The sequence below is a fragment of the Sapajus apella genome, unplaced genomic scaffold, assembly GCF_009761245.1.
Source record: "Sapajus apella isolate SASKATOON/1434 unplaced genomic scaffold, GSC_monkey_1.0 scaffold2, whole genome shotgun sequence".
NCBI classification, from domain to species: domain Eukaryota; kingdom Metazoa; phylum Chordata; class Mammalia; order Primates; family Cebidae; genus Sapajus; species Sapajus apella.
Window position 1 is genome coordinate 2,144,845 of NW_022436942.1, and position 5,806 is coordinate 2,150,650.

The 5,806-nt window shown below is 39.5% G+C and overlaps 1 long non-coding RNA gene across 1 annotated transcript in view; it reads left to right on the forward strand.

The window, feature by feature from the left end:
* The first annotated feature begins 3,063 nt into the window (after nucleotides 1-3,063).
* LOC116555431 overlaps nucleotides 3,064-5,806 on the forward strand; it is a 22,494-nt gene continuing 19,751 nt past the window's right edge. Inside the window, exons 1-2 of the long non-coding RNA XR_004270533.1 lie at nucleotides 3,064-3,075; nucleotides 4,374-4,381. This is a non-coding gene — a long non-coding RNA (uncharacterized LOC116555431). The remainder of the gene's footprint in view (nucleotides 3,076-4,373; nucleotides 4,382-5,806) is intronic.

The window sequence follows — 5,806 nt, forward strand, 5'->3', positions numbered from 1 at the left end:
TGCACATCCCTAATTTAAGTCTCCTCTTGGCTGAAGCAGCTCTGGGCTGTGATTTGACCAGGAGACTAGAACAGCATCATGGAATGGAAGGAATGCAGAGCACACCCAGGGGACCCTATCTCATTTCTTCAATTATGATGCACACAGCCTCGAGCTACTGCTAAATAATAGATTTAAAAACTATTGAAATCCCTTCCCCACTTCTCTACTCCTGAAGCAATAGGAAACTATGGCTCACTGAAACGATGGAGTCAGAATCCAGGTTTCCCCAAAATATCATAATATTAAACCACACATCCACTAAATAAGAGTCAAAATTGTCTTGAAACCTCTTCCCCCTTCTTAAAAAAACTGTTGAGGCTACATATCTAAAAGCCATCATAGATACTTAGGCCTCCTAATTAAATGTATAAATGCATGGCGTCTTGAGAGAAAAAACACCACTTGCTCAGTTATAGAGCCAGCATATATGCACACATACATACACATGCCAATTATTTGATCATTTGCTAAATGTGCAAGCTGTTCCTCTGTCTAGTTATACGCTAGCATATCTGTCTCTAAAGGAAAAAAAAAATCAAAGCCACTGGCTGCCAATTTCCCAAGAGGTGAGGAGAAAGCAAAGCAACTGAGAATGAAAAGACTGCTCTGGCTTTGACAAGATGAGCAAATAGCTTCTAACAGCTCACAAACTTCACACACACACACACACACACACACACACACACACACACACACGGTATCTGCTTGAAGAGAAAGCTCTAAAAGCCCAACTAAATCTCTATCTGATGGTAAAAGTGAGCCTAGATATTTGGTAGAAAAAGGAGAGAGTACTAACAAAAAAAAAAAGGAAAGGAAAACATTTTATGAGTTACATAAAAACAAGACCATTTACATATTGTTTAAGTCATCATGAACCAATCAAGCACAAGACGAACCAAATCTGACACAATTCCAAATAAGACTGCCATCCCCAAGCAGTATTTCTAGAATTTTTAGTACAAATTACCTAAAATAATATTTAGTTCACAAAAGATAGGAGATAGAAAGCCTCAATTCCCACATAATAATGAAAGTGATAAAGACTACAAAATGGGTACAGAGAAAAGGGTGTAAAGGATAATGCCATAGTAGATGCTTTTCTTTGGGGATGACATTATCTCAGTGACTACAAATTGCCGACTTACATTACACTACCGGGTGGAGGGATGATACAGGCAGGCCTGAGTGAAGTGCTAACAGTACAGTTCCATGGCCTTCCTTGGCCTAATGAAGAGAAGACAGAGATGAAACTGGACAAGGGGCTTCCACCTCATTCTTGTGTCTGGGTGCATTCAGCCTCAGAAATGGTATAATCATCCATGAACCCAAGGACCACTGACACAGAGGAGAGAATAGGGTGTTCCCTGCACTCTTAGGCAAATGAAATTTCATATATTTGCCAGTTGCCAAAACACCTAAGACTAAAAGTACAGCCAGGAGCAGTGGCTCACACTTGTAATCTCAGCTCTTTGGGAGGCCAAAGTGGGAAGATCACTTGAAGCCAGGAGTTCAAGACCAGCCTTGGCAATAAAACAAGACTGTCTCTACAAAAAAATTTAAGCTGGCACACATCTGTAGTCCCAGCTACTCAGTAGACTGAGATGGGAGGATCACGTGAGCCCAGGAGCTCAAGGCTGCAGTGAGCAAGGATCGCACCATTGTATTCCAGCCTGGCCAACAAACTGAGACCCTGTCTCTTAAAAAACAAACAAAAAAAGAGTATAATGTATAATATTACAAATTTCCTTTGTGTAAAATAACCCTAGTTTCCCACAAATCTCAGCTCCACTGGTCTGTTTTTGAACTAAGTAAACCAGTTCAGACAACCAAGAGTCTCTTTACTGACTCACCCTGGAGAGGGACATGCGAAGGACACATGGACAAATGTTTCCTTTCATCCTTCCTCTGAGTTTCAATCTAAGGTAAGGCAAGTAGAAAAGGTGAGGCAAATAGAAAAAATATTTTTTGTTAGTACTCACTACACTTAAAAAAAATTTAAAACCAAGCTTAGTTCATGGACACAGAGGAAATTCATGAAAGGATTTTCACAGACATCACATTAGCTCCCCAGACATCACATTAGCTCCCCACAAAGGTACCAAAGCTGTGTGAGAGGATGTTTCCCTAACTTCCTTGCTTTCTGTGACTCTAGCCAAGGTTTAGAAGGATGAGAATCACATTACTATTATGAACACAATCCAGGAGGTTCCAATGTCTTATTGACATCCATGCCAGGATGAGCATCTAGGCAAATCAGAGAAAGTCAGACAGCATTACATTCACACTCACTGGCTAGGTGACCGTCAGCACACTCCTTACCTCTCTCATATCCTCATCTAGATCACTGAAGTGTTAACTCTTACCCTGCATGGGTGCCACGAGGATAAGGTAATAAATAGTGCCAGGGCTGTGCCTGGTACACAGCAAGCATTCAGAAAAACTATTTTTAGAATGAATATGGAATTGAATTAATCAAATGCTTGTCACTTGGTAGAAGCTCAGTAAATAGTGGTATATTTACTGAACAAGAGAAATAGGGAGAAAGTGGGTAAATATGTTTGTGAGAAACCATCATCTCATATTCTAAGCCTACTGGGTTATTAATGGGTCAACCAGCAATTCTCACTGGGGTAGATAAGGGGGTAAAAATGGTCTGTGAGGTGAAGAGTGGTGAAGGACTCGAGAAGAGGGCTGTGCTTTTTATTTCATGTGCTACCAGGTCTGTGTTTTCCTTCTCAGTGCCAAATGAAGACTGGCTCATCGCCTGCCACACCACATCTTACTACGACAGCCACCTATGTTAGTCATACTACCCTTAAAATTTACAAGTTTTAAATGGGGGAGTGGATACAAACACTCCTAAACTTAATAAGTAGACTCACTAGAGTCAAGTAACTTTACTGCTGGAAAAAAATTCACACACACTGAGAGGTAACTGCAGACTTTAGAGAGGACTGAAATGAACCATGGCCAGAAGTGAGTTCACTTACATTTTTAAAAGCTGATTTATTTGTTTTCAGGTCTTCAAATCTTGTATGTACTTAGCAACTAATCCACACAAGCTCTTTGATACTGAAAAGGAACAAATACAAAAACAACAAGTTAAAACTGATTTCAAATTATAGCACACCAGAAAAAATAAAAGTGGCAAATGGCTAATTATTATGTAAACAAAGAACATCAAACTAGATAACGAGTGTAATTAAAAACAACAAAACTTATGTTAAGGACTTCCTTCCATCCATCCTTTCTTACCTATCCTCCTTCTTCCTTCTTCCCCATCCAGCACTCCACCCTTCTCTCCCTTCCTTCCTCAGTTCTAATTGGACAACCTCAAATACTCCCTGATGACTGATTTTTATGCTGAAACTACCTTCATTAATTTTTATAGCACAAAGTAGTAGTAGCATATGGTAGGTGCTATGAATGTTTGTTGAGTAAATGAATGAACCATGGTTTTGCAATATTTTGTTAAGATAAAAAAATAAGAAATGCCCACAATTTATTATTTTGTTGTCCAACAGTAACAAGTTATAGACAATATTTAGAAACACATACACCATTTCTGACTTGCATTTCTGATTCTCTTATCTCTTTTAAATAACTCATACTTAGGAGAAAATACCTATTAGTATATGTGGGCACATATATCTTTACCATGATATGGTAATAAAATATATTTTGGTACTAAAATAATATATAAGAACAGTAAAATTCCTTTTGAGATGCTCTCTCTTCATATACCTCAGAACTACCTGCATCCAAAGGAGAAACTAAGGTGTCTCCAAGTTAAATACAAGAGATATTTTTTATATCTCTTGCCCACACATGTTTTACAAATGCATACATAGTCAGGGCCAGTCCTACACAAAATTATGATATATGGATGTGGCTGTTTCTTTCCTTCTATCTGTCCTTTTGAGGATTCAGAAACCCTGTATGATTAATCAAATGATTAATCAAGTAGAGAAGCAAAAGGATCTGCTCCAAGGTTACAACAACTTAGTGAATATCCTTCATGAGGACATTTTTATTTTTAAAAAAGAGCTTCAGAAAAGGCAGGTGCTTAACAGTGAAATAAAATGCATTACTGACTATGGAATTTCAGGAATGAATGGGAGTATGGATTGTCATCATGGAATCTCTCAACACCCCATCAAATCACATCAGGTAAACATCTGTGCATTCTGCTTTCTCTTACAGCTGGCTTCATATATGGCTCATATACACACACCAATCCCAGCAAACTTTAAATAATTTATTATATATAGGCAAACTGAATTTTAAGACTAGGATGTCCTCTGAAAGTAAACAGTTCTCTTAATGAGCAGTTTTCAAAGTGAGCTCCTAGGAATCCCACCCTATGTTGCTTCTGAGAGCAGAGATAGAAGTGAGTGGACGTGCAGCAGTGGGCAGAGCAATTTCACTTTCATCTGTTTCATACTTAGACCCAAGATTTAGTTGGAGAAGTGGTTCCTCAAGCTGTTTATGAAAGAGCTGAAACAATCAATGTAACCAAGTGATAATTAGATTAAAAGCTAGTGCAGAAAATCCCAGTCAGTCCACAACACAGCTGATTTAACACCAAAATCCAACCACCACCTGTCACAGGGCCTTTATGGTAAAATACAAGTCCCAGCCTGAGTCTCAGAGCAGAGGTCAGCCTGGGTCTGAGCAGACAGGAGCTGGGCATTCTCTTCTTCCCTACTCAGCCCCCTAGTCTCCTTCCTTGGAACATCATGAGCAGAGGAAGGGCACCTACACTTCCATGAGGATGGAGCCAACAGTAAGAGGACAAGATTAGGGTGTGTGGGGACCTGTGGATATTCACAAGATGGAGAAGTAAGGGTATCCAGCAGAGAACAAGACACGGTAGGTTTGTGTAAGTCAGTCACTTCCCAGGCCCTGCCCCAATACCCCCAGCCTCTTTGCTAGGAATTCCATGTGGAAGGTTTACACGCTTCACCTGGGTCAGGGCTCTTGGCTAGGAATGAGAAAAGAGAAAATTAATAGAACAGTTTGAAAAGAAGAAAAAAATCCTATGTTCTATGAAATCTAATTCAAAACAATATATAAAATGAAAAAAAGGGGTAAGATGGGGGTAGTATTATGAGAAAATAAGCATTGCCTGAATGTGCTCTAGGGAAATTCACATTAACTAAGAGGCACTGAGCATATTCAGTCCCTCCCTCAGCATATAAATGTTTTTGTGTATTCAGTCCCGGCTGGGCCAAATAATCAGAGTTCTGATTATTTGGCCCAGCCGGGACTGAATACACAAAAACGTTTATAAACATGAACCATTATATTTTTTGAGTTTTCATCATAGGCCTTAAGTAAAAGTAGCTGTACATGATGGTCCACTAGGAACAAACAAAAAGCTACTGTTGGAGTACAGCCTTGGCAGGCTGGAGTGGGAGAATCACTTGAGCCTAAAGTTTGAGTCCAGCCAAGGCAACATAGCAAGACTACATTTCTAAAAAGAAGAAAGGAAGGAAGAAAGGACAGAAGGAAGGATGAAAGGAAAGAAGGAAGGAAGGAAAGAAGGAAGAAATGGAGGGAGAAAGGGAGGGAGGGAGGGAGGAAAAAGAAGAAGAAGGAGCAGGAGGAGGAAAGAAGAAGAAATAAGAAGAAGAGCAAGAGTGGGAGAATCACTTGAGCCTAAAGTTTGAGTCCAGCCAAATAAACATAGCCAGATTGCTTTGGTGTCTTCTAGAAATGATGTTGAACTTTAGGTAGCCAAGTGATTTGTCATTTTTTTTTT